This window comes from Balaenoptera musculus, chromosome 1, assembly GCF_009873245.2.
Source record: "Balaenoptera musculus isolate JJ_BM4_2016_0621 chromosome 1, mBalMus1.pri.v3, whole genome shotgun sequence".
Taxonomy (NCBI): Eukaryota; Metazoa; Chordata; class Mammalia; order Artiodactyla; family Balaenopteridae; genus Balaenoptera; species Balaenoptera musculus.
In genome coordinates this window covers 182,431,434-182,446,717 of record NC_045785.1, presented here as the reverse complement: position 1 = coordinate 182,446,717, position 15,284 = coordinate 182,431,434, and the positions used below count along the sequence as shown (strand labels likewise).

At 40.1% G+C, this 15,284-nt stretch overlaps 1 non-coding gene across 1 annotated transcript; it reads left to right on the top strand.

Annotated features, from left to right (window-relative positions):
* Positions 1–8,212: 8,212 nt before the first annotated feature.
* Positions 8,213–8,319, top strand: LOC118887545. Its single transcript, XR_005018031.1, has one exon. It is a non-coding gene; the product is annotated as a U6 spliceosomal RNA (small nuclear RNA).
* Positions 8,320–15,284: the final 6,965 nt, after the last annotated feature.

Sequence of the window (15,284 nt, the reverse complement as noted above, 5' to 3'; positions counted from 1 at the left end):
GATGCAGCATCAGATAATAGTGGTTAAAGTCAGGCACTCCAGAGTCACATGGACCAAATCTAGTCCTCTGTCTGCCTGCTTTTGTAAATAAAACTTTATTGACACGACCATGCCTATTTGTTTATGTATCGTCTGTGGCTGCCTTCACCACTGCCATGAAAGACTCGAATAGTTGTGAGACAGACTGTATGTCCTGCAGCGCTGAAAATACTTACTATCAAGCCCTTTATGGGAAAAGTTTGCCAACCCCTGGTTAAGCGTGTGGGCTTTTGTCTCACACTGTCTGGATTTGAATTCTGGCTTCAGCATTTACTGGCTGTGGTACCTGATGCAGGTATTCTTTAGGCTTCAGTTTCTGGATCTATAAAAAAAATGGATTACTTTACAATGTTGGGTTAGTTTCTGCTGTGCAGCAAAGTGAATCAGCCACACGTATACATATACTCCAATAAAATTTTTATTTATTTTATTTTTATTTTTGGCTGAGTTGGGTCTTCATTGCTGTGTGGGCTTTCTCTAATTGCAGTGAGCAGGGGTTACTCTTCGTTGCGGTGCATAGGCTCTAGGTACGTGGGCTTCAGTAGTTTTGGCATGCGGGCTCAGTAGTTGTGGCACTCAGGCTTAGTTGCTCCGAGGCATGTGGGATCTTCCCGGACCAGGGCTCAAACCTGTGTCCCCTGCATTGGCAGGAGGATTCTTAAGCACTGTGCCACCAGGGAAGTCCCTCCAATAAAAATTAATAAAAAAATAAAGACAAAGAAGAAAGCACACATTCAAAAATAAGTTTTTCACAGGAATGGAAAGATATATCTGAAGATACAGTAACTACACTCTTGCAAAATATAAGTAAATAACTATCCTGTCGTATTAATGCATTGAAATTAACAAGATTTTATTTTGTGTTGCTTTTGTGTAGATCAAGTGTATTACTTTATGCTGGTAAATTGAAATTGAGGTGGCTTAAATAGCCACTGGTTGATTAAAATGCTATTCTCATTAAAAAAAAAAAAAGGATGTACTAATAGCAATGTCACAGGCTGCTGTGGAGATTACATGAGATAATGCATATTTTTTTTCTTACTTGCAAAATTTTTCTTTTTTATACAAATAATTAAATATATTTCTGTGAGATTAAAAAGAAATGAAAGTTTTATGAAGGCTTGCTGTTTTATTTCCTTCTGTTTATTCATATACTTAAAAAAAGATGAGCTTTCTGTCTCTTCCCAAAAGATTATGAGATAATGCATATTATCCTAGGAGTCTGCCTGGTTGGGAGTAATCTATTCTACTGCTCCCCTATTCTTAAACCTCCAAAAAAGGGTCTAGATCTCTACTAAAATCATTTTGCATTTTATTCTGCAGAGGATGACGTTACTTTCCCAATAACACTGAATTTCTAGGCATTAAGACTCTTACGTTTTTTTTTTTGAAGATTTTTTTGATGTGGACCATTTTTTAAAGTCTTTATTGAATTTGTTACAATATTGCTTCTGTTTTACGTTTTAGTTTTTTGGTGGCGAGGCATGTGGGATCTTAACTCCCCCACCAGGGATCGAACCCGCACCCCCTGCAGTGGAAGCGTGGAGTCGTAACCACTGGACCCTCGGGGAAGTCCCAAGTCTCTTATTTCTTAAAAATGTACACAAAAGCAGCTTACTTTTATTTGACAGAAGAGGTTACAAGAGCACAGTCACGTATGGGATTTTCGCTTATCATTTTAAATTTCTAGCGTTGTTCAGAAATTCTTTTTTTAAATTAATTAATTTATTTTTTATACGGCAGGTTCTTATTAGTTATCTATTTTATACATATTAGTGTATACATGTCAATCCCAATCTCCCAATTCATCCCACCACCACCCCCCGCCCCCCACTTTCCACCCTTGGTGCCCATACGTTTGTTCTCTATGTCTGTGTCTCTAATTCAATCGTTTGTTCTTCAAGTACCCCAGTCAGACTGGTGAAAGCATATCTGAACCATCCTACCTGGCAGAGGCCTAGGGTGAGGCAGACACAAGAGCTGTGAGGGGTTCGTTTTGACAGGAGTCAACATCCCTCCACACGGGGGACCCTGGACTCACAGGGAAGGATTCTCAGTGGCTCCAGGCCGGCTGTACTAGAACATTCTGCCGGGTTGGTACTGTATGTCCCCCGGGGCTCGACACCCCCTTCCCCTGCCTGGTCCCCCTCTCCTCGCCGTCCTTGGCTGTTCACAGCCTCTAATGCTTCACAGCCCTTCAGGTTTCGCTGCCTCCAAAGTGACTCACGTTCCAAATGATCCTTCTCCCCTCACCCCACCAGTCCCCGAGCAAAACTCCTCTCAGTTTGAGACCCACCTATACCAAGCCAGAAATTGAGCTGATCGAAGGAACTACTTCTCAAGGAATATTTGTATTTTAAAAGCAAAATGGAACTTCACCGGCGGTCCAGTGGTTAAGACTCCGCGCTTCCAATGCAGGGGGCGCCGGTTCCATCCCTGGTCGGGGAACTAAGATCCCACATGCTGAGTGGCGAGGCCAAAAGAAAAAAAAAAAAAAATGGAGAACGTTTATTGCAAATGAAACTTGCATTAGGGAGGGATTTCTGAACAGAAGGACCTTCCAAGGGCCCGTTGCTTTCCCCACTCAAACCCCCTCTATTTCTCAGGGCCTGTAGTCAGCAACTTAGCGTCCCTCTCTGCTGAAAGATTGCCAAACTGTGCACTAGGCCAGGATGTATTTTACTATTTCATTCACAGTATATCCCAAAGCACCATGTGGATGGTCAATTCTCCCCGTGCCATATTGGATCAAATGTGAGTGACATAATAGTTCTAAGAGCTCCCTCAAACCCCCAAAAGGCCCAGGACTGTGTCCCACATGTATTAAATACATCAGTGTTCCAATTTAGGAGCAACACAAAAGCTACAAAGTAATCATATTTATACTGAATTCCCTTTCTGTTCCCCTCTCAGTTTGGAAATTCCCTGTCTGATGGAAAATTTAGAGTACAATTCCTACGAGGCATCTGGAATTTGTGATTCTTTCTAAGTATTGCAATTTAATCTATGCCTCTCTAAGTCTCTGTTGAGACACTTTCAGGTCATTTCAACTTGTGAGTTTGAAGGAATCTGTAGAATACTTTCCATAAAGTATCCTGTATGGTGCCAGGGACATGATCACCTAGCCTTTGTGTAACAACGTCAATCTACACTGGTTAGTTGTGTTAGAACCCTGGGTTTACACAGCTCCTTTCTTCCCTAGAGTCTAACTTATTTTCCTAAAGGTCACTGTGCTTCACTTAAAATATCAGTGTCAGCTAGAGGGCAACTTCCATGATTTTACATTTTAGAGGAGAGGCTTGGTCTCCAAGTGACTGACTTATCCAAGGTCAACGCCTTTTCAGATATGGACTTGGGGTGATGACTCAGACTCCTTCTAGCCCCAAACGGTTCCCGTGGTGACCGCATCACTCACAGGTGTGTAGTCTTGGACTGCTGCTGTGCCACCACGTTGATGGTGCTGCCCTGAACTCACTCTTAAAGAAATCATTTGGTTTGATAACTCAACCCTTATATTGAAGGTCTCCCCATGGTGAGACTGAAGGGCTACAGCTCAGGGGAGCCTCCGCACCCTCACTCACCAGCTCCGAGCAAGTTTCAGACAAACTTGCTTCTGTGTGGAAGGACTTCTTTCTCCACTGATACAGCAGATACGGACAATAACATCCTTTTTAGAGATGAACACAAAGTGCCTACATTAAGACTCTCTTTTTTTTCCTAAGCCAAAGCCATTATCTTTTCAGATATCTATTTTTTTAATCGAAGTATAGTTGATGTACAATATTATATGTTAACAGGTGTACAATATAGTGACTCACAGTTTTTAAAGGTTATATTCCATTTATAGTTATTGTAAAATATTGGCAAGACTTTCCTTGGCATGTAAGTAGGCATACGTTACTTGGACAATGAGGTGTACAACACCTGATTATTTCCACTTCAGTGAAAAGTCAGTTTTCTTTGAAGGAGAAGCCAACGCCTGGGAAGGAGATGAAGCAGGGGTGGAGAGAAGAAGGCAGCATTCCGAGATGGTGGGGGTCTTTTCTGCCCACTACCTACACCGTCTGCTATGAACCTCCATTTCAAAGAGATCTGGTCTTATTTTTGGGTGAAGATCATGGCCCCTTTAAAACGTGCTCTTTATCTTACATCCCGCGTGGGCCGTCTTTAAGTGATGCTGGCGAACAGGGTCCTGAGTCAGGTGGCTGTGTGGTGGCTCGTTGGTTTATGTGGATCTGGCTTCTCCACCTGCAGTGAGAGCAGAGACTAACAGCTTCCTAGATCCTCCAGGTTCAACCTGGAGAACTCCTCTTGGGTGCACTTGACAACTATGTAAATACAAAGTGAAAATAAAAACGCTTAAATGGCCCAGAGAGAAAAGAGGAGCTTTTATGGATGGCTCAAGTCAGTTCTTTTTGTGTATTTATCTTTTCATTATGTGTTAATGTCATTCTTACATTGGAGATGCTTTCTTGATGATGACATTTATGATAACATATTGTGTCACAAGCAAGATGTTTCAAACAGACAAAAGATATAATAAAAGAGGAATCCACTTTGAGACAGGAACCAACAGGCAGATTTTGCACGCTGCGGTTGGCGTTAAGAAGAGAAGATGGGGTCTGAGAAGGTGAAGAAGAAAAATATTTTTTGAAGTTTTGTGAAGAATAGTAATGGGTTCTAGGGAGGATAGTGTCTGTGAAACACACATGATAGTTTGGCTCCTGTTCTCAGGATTTCCCGGCTTTGAATGCAATTGTTGATTAATTTCCTCTGCTCTAACTGTGTACCTGATGGTGACTCAGGCCAGTGGGTCAGTAACAGCAAAGCAGGTGGAAGAAGTTACAAATTTAAAACCGTCTATAAATGGGATGGTTGACTCTTGAATAACTGAAGGAGGATTATTGAACAAAAACCTTGGGGCCTTTGGAAAGGTACAATTAAAGTAAAATTTTTAAAGAAGAGTAAGGTAAGGACTCTATATTTTCGGGAAATCTTAATATTTTTTTATTAATCATATTTTGCAGGTGAAGAAACTGAGAATTTGAGGACTAGGAAGCTTAACGAAGGTGACAGAGCTACCTAGTGGTGGAGCTGAGATTCAGGAAGGAGTCTGTTTGACTCTGAAACTTCTCACTTTTTTTTATGGTACGAGAGGGAACACCTAACATAGAACAGGATATGTTACAGGGTGAGATGGAGGGAAAATAAAGCAATTCAGGAGACTACAGGTGGGCTTCCTGAGGGCAGAAGCTTCAAGCCTCTTGGAACTTTTGCAACTCCTCACGCCACCCCCCGCCCTACTACCGCCCCAAGTAAAATTGCAGGTTACTTACAATTGCAGCAGAAATACTTTAGCTATTTAAGGAGAAAACTTTTTTTGTTTTAATTTTAAGAATGCTTATTACAATAACACAATAGCACTATTTTTCTCTGTTTTGCCTGATTACTCAAATGGAACAAAGATGTTATGTGAATATTTCACACTTCCTTTCCCTCTCTTTTCCTCTCCTTTAAATACTTTGTATCCCAAGATGCAGTGTCATTAAATACATCAGTACAACTCCTTTAGGTACTGTACATAATTAATTTATATCATAGAAAATATGGAATATAGTATACCTTCCCCTTCAAATAACTGGTCTACATTTTACTCTACATGAAGAGAAAAAATGAGTAATTTCCTTTATCTGTGTCTTCTCAGATGAAGGAAGTCTAATAAAAATATATGTATGAACTGGTAAATTCATTATCTGACCACAAAACTGAGTTAAATGATACATGTAACTATATACTGGTTTTTAAAAAAGGATCTGCTTTCCTAAACTCTATTCTAATGCTAATAACAAATGATATAATCTTTATAGCTGGGTCTATGTATCTTCAATTTCATGAAATGTCTCAACAAGTTGGTTTGATGGTTAATAGGTCTAAATGTAAATTATCCTATCAAAATGCTTTATTGAGACAGAAATTTTATTTTACAGTATTTCTTGCATGAACCATTCAATATCCAAATCATTTCAGAAGAGACCCATAAACAAAATATCCCATAACTTGGGCTTATATCTGCTTATATCTAGGGATGACTGAAAAACTTATATTTGTAGATGACAGGACCTGTTTGTGTTTACTGTATTCAGTACAAAAGAGACAATCTACTCGTGCTAGGTCTGGAGGAGAAAGTGTCAAAAGAGTAAAATTCTAGGGAAGAATCCAGGTCCATATACTATAGTTCAAAATAGGGAAAATAGAAAATAGTCAAAATAGTAAATTCACCTATATCTAGCTATTACATTATTTCTGATTTAATTTAATTTAGTTTTTTCTTTTCTTTTCTTTGGCTTGCAGAATAGGTCCAGAGGAAGAAAAAAGTTCACCCATAAGTAGATTTACTGGGAAGGCTCTGACAGGTGCTACAGGCTGACCTGTAACCCTGCCCTGGGCCCCTTCAGTAACTCTGATGAGGCAGGTGTGGGCTGAACTATGTCCCTCCAAAGTCATATGTTGAAGTCCTAATCCCCAGCACCTCAGAATGTGACTGTGTTTGGAGACAAGGCCTTTAAAGAGGTAAGTAAGGAAAAATGAGGTCATGTGGGTGCGCCCTAATCCAATATGATTGGTGCCCTTATAAGAAGGAGAGATTAGGGCACAGACAACATGCAGACGGATGGGCTACAATGTGAGGACACAGAGAGAAGTCGGCTGCCTAAAGCCAAGGAGAGAGGTCTCAGGAGAAACCAAAGCTGCTTACACCTTGATCATGGACTTCCAGCCTCGAGAGCTGTGAGAAAATAAGCATCTTTTGTTTAAGGTGCCCAGTCTGGGGCTCTTTGCCATTGGAAGCAGCTGAAGGAGCCAGGCCATTAGGTCAGGGAGATACAGGCTCAGTGAGAAAAGGGTCCACTTTGGACCTTTTCATTTTTGAAAGTGCCCATTGATTTTTTTTTTTAATTTTAAAAATTTATTTATTTTATTAATTTTTATTGGTGTATAGTTGCTTTACAATGTTGTGTTAGTTTCTTGCTGTAGAGCAAAGTGAATCAGTCATACGTATACATATATCGCCTCTTTTTTAGATTTCCTTCCCATTTAGGTCACCACAGAGCACTGAGTAGAATTCCCTGTGCTATACAGTAGGTTCTCATTAGTTAATCTATTTTATAGATAGTAGTGTGTATATGTCAATCCCAATCTCCCAATTCATCCCACCCCACCCCGTCCCCCCCTTGGTGTCCATACATTTGTTTTCTACATCTGTGGCTCTGTTTCTGCTTTACAAATAAGTTCATCTGTACCATTTTTCTAGATTCCACATATAGGCGATATATATGATATTTGCTTTTCTCTGTCTGACTTACTTCACTCTGTATGACAGTCTCTAGGTCCATCCACATCTCTGCAAATGTCACTATTTTGTTCCTTTTTATGAAGTGCCCATTGATTTTAGCATGTACAGGAGAGTGAGCAAACTTGTACCTCTGAGAAAAAGGAAATTAAACCTTGACTTGCCGCCCTGCTACCCCAGTTCCTCTTATGATCTCTCTCCTTCCTTCCCCTAGTCTTCCTTCCTTCCACATCTCTTTTTGCCCACGTCCTTTCCCGTGTAAGCGCATGCCTGCCAGTTCTGATACCGTTAACAAAGCTATGTATAGGTCCCAAAGTTTGTGATGTATCTGTGAGCACTGATACATTTTACAGCACTGCTTAGAGGGAACTATATCTTTGCTGATTAGTGAATTTTGACAAGTAGTTTCCATATTTCATATTTTATATTTTCCACATCTTCCATAGTCCATATTCCCCACAGAGACCAGGATGAGAGCTGGTATGGTCTGATCAAGGTGACCAGTGGAAAAATAGGGGAAAGTGTTTAAGCCTAAGGGGAATCCAGAGAGTTCTCTTGAGAAGCCAGAGCTTCCTGATTCCTTGTTGTAAAGGCTCAGGGGTCCTGGGGGGTGTGTGGGTGACGAAAGCACCAGGCAATGTCAGCTCGATTCTGTGGGCAGCATGCAATACTAAAGAGATTTACTTCTTGAGGGTATCCAAGTTTTTTTTGTTTTTTTTTAAATAAAAGTTTAAATGTTTAATGGTGGTAAAAAGCACATAACATGAAATTTACCATCCCAACTGCTTCTAAGGATGCAGTAGTGTTAAGTATATCTACATTGTGGTGCTCGCTTCAGCAGCACATATACTAAAATTGGAACGATACAGAGAAGATTAGCATGGCCCCTGTGCAAGGATGACATGCAAATACGTGAAGTGTTCCATATTTTTTAGAGATTGTTGTACTGAGTGAAGTAGGTCAGACAGAGAAAGACAAATATCATATGTCATAGCTTATATGTGGAATCTAAAAAAATGGTACAAATGAACTTATTTACAAAACAGAAACAGAGTCACAGATGCAGAAAACAATCTTATGGTTACCAGGGGGGAAAAGGAAGGAGGGATAAATTGGGAGTTTGGCATCAACATATACACACTACTATATATAAGATAGATAATCAACAAGGACCTACTGTGTAGCACAGGGAACTCTACTCAGTGGTCTGTAATGACCTAAATGGGAAAAGAATCTAAAAAAGAGTGGATATATGTATACGTATAACTGATGCACTTTGCTGTACACCTGAAACTAACACACAGCATTGTAAATCAACTCTACTCCAATAAAATTTTTTTAAAAAGTATATTTACATTGTGCTTAAGTTCTTAAATAATGAGTGATGTGGTAAGAATTCCATACTTTTACATTATTATTATTATTATTTTTTGGTTTAATCGTTAGAATATGTATTTTAGAAGTAATAAAAAAAGTCAAAAACCGTCTAATGTGAAATTGGTTTGATTGTATGGAAGTCTACAGATCTAGTCCTATGGTTGGTTGTTGATTAGTTTTAAATGAGTCAATGAAAATACATAACTCCTTCTATTTAACAAGCTTTTATGGAGCGCTCACTGTGAACACGCAGTGTTTAGACACTGCCGATGCAGCAGTAAACAGATGGGCCAGGACCTGGTTCCCACTGAGCTTACGTGTCCGGCGTGTGGCGGTGGATGTGTAGAAGGTGGTCAACAACTGTGACGGCTGTGTGACAGGTAGCAACGTCATGACTCCTGGTTAGAGGTGAAGGTCAGTCTGTAATTCACAGCATCAGCAAGTCACCAAGTAGCCACTGTCTTCCTCGTTCCCAGAGCCCCGACTCCTCCAGCCAAGGAAGAGCTAGCTGGCTGTGCAGTGGCATCTGTTCTAGGAGAGGGACCTTAAGCTCAGGAAACCCCGGTCTTCCCTGATGGGCAGCAAGCGTGCCTGACCGCCGCTGGGTCAGGGACACGTCAACTCTCCCTCCTGTCTGTGAGCAGGACTGCCTTTTGTCCTGAGGAAGATGCCGTCTCTAGTTTCATTTTATTATTTTTTTAATAATGTTCTATCTTAGTATAAAGGTAGATTTTCTTTTCTATTCTGTTTTCCACTTCTCCCGTAATTTTGGTAAATTACACAGAACTGCATATTGACCCAAACAAACAGATTAAATATCACTTAATTTATTCTAAAGTAAATTGTACCCGTTTCTTGTATGGATTAACTTGCCATACCTACATTTCATAGAGTATTTAATGTTTATTTTAGAGAAAAAACTGTTAGTAATGTGACTTCTCATTAATGCATACTAGTGGATATTTGCCAGTGAAGTAAACCATTTAATTATTAATTTCAGTGGAAAATAGCATTGAGAAGAAGTCAACAGGGTAAGAAACATTATCTTTAATTTGTTAACTTTCAGAGATATATTGCTGTATAAAAAGGTTATGACCAATTTCAAAAGCAACATAGTATAGTGGGAAAGACCACAGACACTGGAGCCAGCCTGCCAGGGGTTGAATCCCAGCTCTGTTACAGACTAGTTGTTTAAACATGGTGAGCTGCCTAAGCTATGGGTGGTACATCTCCTTATTGGGAAAATGGGGATAATAAAAATATACACCTCATGGAATTGTTAGGAGGGTTGAATGAACTAATATATAAGAAGTGCTTTAAAAAGCTCCTTGTGCACAGTACTATTGTACAAGAGCTGGCTATGGTTATTACTATCTTCTTAGCCACCTGGCGTGTGGTTCCTTTCCAATGCCGTGGTCCTCAGTTCTTCATGTGCACAGTAGTTGGGCCAGTGTTTCTGAGGCATGGCTGCAGGAGACCCTAGAATACCTTCTTCAATAACATGACTCAAAAGAAATCACAAAAAAGAAAGGAAAAAAAAAAGAAATCACTACTTAGATTGAAATGTTTTGACTGGGTTTGTGAGAAGATCTGGTATTACTGAATGCTTTGTGCAAATCTGCTAAAGAAATATCTTCAAATTATATTTTCCTTTCCAAATATTCTTTGTCAATATTGGTGAGTATTTCTGACTTTCACAGCATTTACCAATTTACCAATTAAATTGTTCATGTTGCTCTGCTAGACTTACTATTTTAGCTGTGATAAGAATTCATTTTTTTTTTTAAACAAAGAAATCCCTCCAGAACATTCTTTTTTTTAATTAATTAATTAATTAATTAATTTATGGCTGTGTTGGGTCTTCGTTTCTGTGCGAGGGCTTTCTCTAATTGCAGCAAGCGGGGGCCACTCTTCATCGTGGTGCGCGGGCCTCTCACTATCGCGGCCTCTCCCGTTGCGGAGCACGGGCTCCAGACGCGCAGGCTCAGTAATAGTGGCTCATGGGCCCAGTTGCTCCGTGGCATGTGGGATCTTCCCAGACCAGGGCCTGAACCCGTGTCCCCTGCATTGGCAGGCAGATTCTCAACCACTGCGCCACCAGGGAGGCCCAAGAATTCATTTTTAAAGCAATTTACAGCATTATACTTAGTGCTGGTCATTTGCCTTCTTATTAGGTTTCTGAATCTTAAAGCATATGTATTAAATTCCAGGCCCACAGAAATTTGAGGCTGACTGCTCTTTATCCCCTATACTCGATTGTTGGTCTTACATATTTGTTTAATAAAAAAGTCTACAAGTAAAAAATGCTGGAGAGGGTGTGGAGAAAAGGGAACCCTCCTGCACTTTTGGTGGGAATGTAAGTTGGTACAGCCACTATGGAGAACAGTATGGAGGTTCCTCAAAAAGCTAGAAATAGAGCTACCATATGATCCAGCAATCCCAATCCTGGGCATGTATCCAGACAAAAGTATAATTTAGAAAGATACCTGCACCCCAATATTCATAGCAGCACTGTTCACAATAACCAAGACATGGAAACAACCTAAATGTCCATCGACAGATGAATGGATAGAGAAGATGTGGCACATACATACAATGGAATACTAGTCAGCCATAAAAAAAACCAAAATAACACCATTTGCAGCAACATGGATGCAACTAGAGATTATCATACTAAGTGAAGTCAGAAAGAGAAAGACCAATACCATATGATATCACTTATCTGTGGAATCTAAAATATGACACAAATGAACCTATCTAGGAAACAAAAACAGACTCACAGACATACAGAACAAACTTGTGGTTGCCAAGGGGGAGGGAGTTGGGGGAGGGATGGAGTGGGAGTTTGGGATTAGCAGATGCAAACTATTACATATAGAATGGATAAACAACAAGGTCCTACTGTATAGCACAGGGAACTATATTCAATATCCTGGGATAAACCATAATGGAAAAGAATGTAGATAGATAGATAGATAGATAGATAGATAGATAGATAGATAGATAGATAGATATTTGTATAACTGAATCACTTTGATGCACAGCAGAAATTAATACAACATTGTAAATCAACTATAGTTAAATTAAAAAAAACATAAAAAAATAAAAAAGGCTGGCTTTCTGATGATAGAACCTCTCCCAGGCTCTCTAACACACATCACATCTGCCCACTGCTGGTGGACCTGCTTTTGCTATTATGTTCCATTCTTTAAACATTTTCTTAAGCTTCCTTTAAATGTGACGAGACCTACTCTCAATGCACCTCACCTATTTCTGACTTTCTCTGCAGAGTTACTGGGGAATTTCTCACTCTCTTATTCTCTAAATTAACAAGGGGAAAATATTGCCTCATTAATTTTTTAAAAGTCATTTTTCTTAGAAGGGAAATGGATGATTGCACTTCAATAACAATAAAAGGACACTGTAAGGAAAAAGAATGGAAAAGGCTGAAAAAGTGCTGAAAACCACATTCTTCAAGAAATAGCAGTAGTGATGGTGGAACATTACGAGAACATGGATGAAGAAAAAAATTAAGGCAAAAGGGTACTTTCTCTTTTATCCCATCATTTTATTTTATTTTGGCCGCGGCATGTGGGATCTTAGTTCCCCAATCAGGGCTGAACACGTGCCCCCTGCAGTGGAAGCTTGGAGTCTTAACCACTGGACCTCCAGAGAAGTCCCTTATTTTTTTTTTAAATTAATTTTTATTGGAATATAGTTGATTTACAATGTTGTGTTACTTTCTGCTGTACAACAAAGTGAATCAGTTATATATATATATATATATATATATATATATATATACACTCTTTTTTAGATTCTGTTCCCATATAGGTCATTACAGAGTACTGAGTAGAGTTCCCTGTGCTGTACAGTGAGTCTTATTAGTTATCTATTTTATATATAGTAGTGTGTACATGTCAATCCCAATCTCCCAATTTATCCCTCCCCTCCTCTTCCCCCTTGGTAATTTTCCCATCATTTTAAGGAGGAACCTTTAAGACAAAGCTAATGTGTCCCTAAGTGCTAACTGTTTGAAGCACTCCCTCCCTCCCCCAAAAGGCATCATTGACCCTGCCTCTGGGGAACTCATGCTAAATGGACTTGTTTTCTTCACTGTTTCCTCCTGGGAAAGGCTGGGGCTGAGACGTGAAGAAAGGCCACTGACCACTCATTAAAAGCCCAGAAATGAGAGGGTGTCGAACACGTGTTCCTCCAACACAGAACTGATTGCCTCAGGTTTTCTCCCCCGACAGACAGGTAGAGTCATTTAAATGATAATTTACATATTTCTTAGAATCACCGTAGAGATGTACCTGCTGTTTTGATGCTTTCCTTTTAATAACGATACATTTGTGATGGGTCGAAGCCCTTCCAAGGGTTCCAGGCTGTGCCCAAAATTATAACCACGCTTGACCCATGAGAAGCATGTGTAGAATCTGTGACCCAAATTCAGTGAAGTAATAAGCAAAGTTTGTGTAATCACGCTACATCTCTAGACTGGATTCATTAGTTCCTTGGGTCAGTTAGAACAATCATCAGAACACCCAATACTGAGATAAACAATTTTCTGCTTGTAGATTATTTTAAAAGAAGGAGGGAGAATCAGTTCGAAAAGACCTTCACTAGCTGGATGGTACAGGGTGGGGAAGGTACCACATTGCCTTCAGCTGATTTTAACCACAGTTATGAGAATGTTTAGTTGTGTCAGCACATCCAAGAGGGACCTAAAAGACTCAGGAACACAGTGGGGGAAAAAGGCTTGAGATCAACCTGGTTCTGGAGATGGGAGGATGCTCTGAGTGGCTGATGTCATGGCCAGTCCGCCAGCTGGGCTTCCAGGAGGTCCACCATGCAGTGGTACCAAGATATACTGATGGGCCCAACCCCCCAACGCAAGAACAGTCTGAAGCCAGGTGCGTGGGAAGACAACAGGTCAGAGCCAGTGGTGTTATTTTCGGTGGGACACGTGTTTGTCTTGTATGTGTATTGTTGGAAGGGGTGTAGGTGTTGGGTTTCTGGCCACAGAGGTGGCCACGCACCATCTTTGATATCGCAAATGAAACGATGATCTTCCAGATTCCGCGTACGTTGCCGTCCTTTCTCAATATTTGTGTACAGTTCTTTTCAAAGTCCACTGTCCTCAGGGTGTGGATTTTATGAACAATCCGAGGGATTGATCTCGGTCCTGTTAGGCAAAGATTAACAGCCCAATAAATAGAATTTGTGCACCACCATAAGGTTAACACAAGGAAACGGCCAAGTTGATCTAAGGTCTATTCCCAAGAAAAGAATATGCACCCCCATCATTTTTTTTTTTTTTTGAAGAACACAAATTCGTCAATAATAAATTAATAACCATCATGTTAGAATTGTCAGTGGGAGACACTCTATTTCCCGTGTCCAGTAAGAAAGCTACCTATTATTTTGGTAAGAAATGCCTAAATTGAAATTCCAAAGGGCATTATGAACTTGAATTAAAAAGGTAATGGATTTTTTAATAAGTTCTGGGTCAAGATGTATTATCAAACTATTTTCCATAGGGCATAGAATATACCATCTATCCTTTTAATAATACCAGCCCTGGTCTTCCTTCCAGCAGCCAGCTGAGGCTGCTCGGCTATTACAGTCTCTCCCACCATCCCTAACAATGAAGAAATAACTAGACGGCCCACGAAACAGTCTAAATAGAACCGTCTCCTGGAGAGACTGTGACTGCCAGAGACAGGTTCGATTCGGATCTGGATTCCCTGCTTTGGGAAAGAGCAGATCAATGCTGTTGGAGAGTCAAGTAGTAGAGGGAAATATTAGGGTGAATTGAGTAAATCATAAAACAAATGATCCGCACGCTGACATGCAACCTTACTCTACCTGATGGCTCTGATTCAGGACCAGGCAAACGGTAATTCTGTGTGCTCTCCAGCTCAAAGGGCTTTCAGAAAACCGATTTGAATTGTACAAACCATTTATTAGTAATGAAAATACTATGTCTGCGAATCCTTAAAGGCTGCAAGGAACTTAGCCTAGCACTGGAAAGGCGGTCTGCATATTCAAAGTTGTAGATGAGGTTTCTTTTTTTTCTCATTATTGTTTGAGTCCAGAGCCAAAGTTACGTCTTTAAACCATTCTTTCTGTCACTTCTAACTGTCTGACCATGCTGTGCTCTACAAACCTGTCTCTTCTCTGTGTGCCATGTTAGGTAACTCCCTGGTACATACCCCAGATCCTTTCTTACACCTCTGCTGGGTCCTGGGGACATGGAACTTTATAGGTAGCAATGGAGGAAAAGAGGGGCAGTAAACTTACTGACTGCAAGATAGCAGAACTCACCAGAATTCAGTGATTCTTACATTCTCCATGAAAAAGTAAACTATTAGGAGCTAATAAAGAGACAGAAAAAACTGCTTCCTTACATGTTTGGATACTCTACTGTCAGGGATAAACTAATATGTGATGGTGTCATTGCTATCTTCATAGCTACATTCATTTTAGGTAATTTTCGATTGGTGCAGGAGTTTAC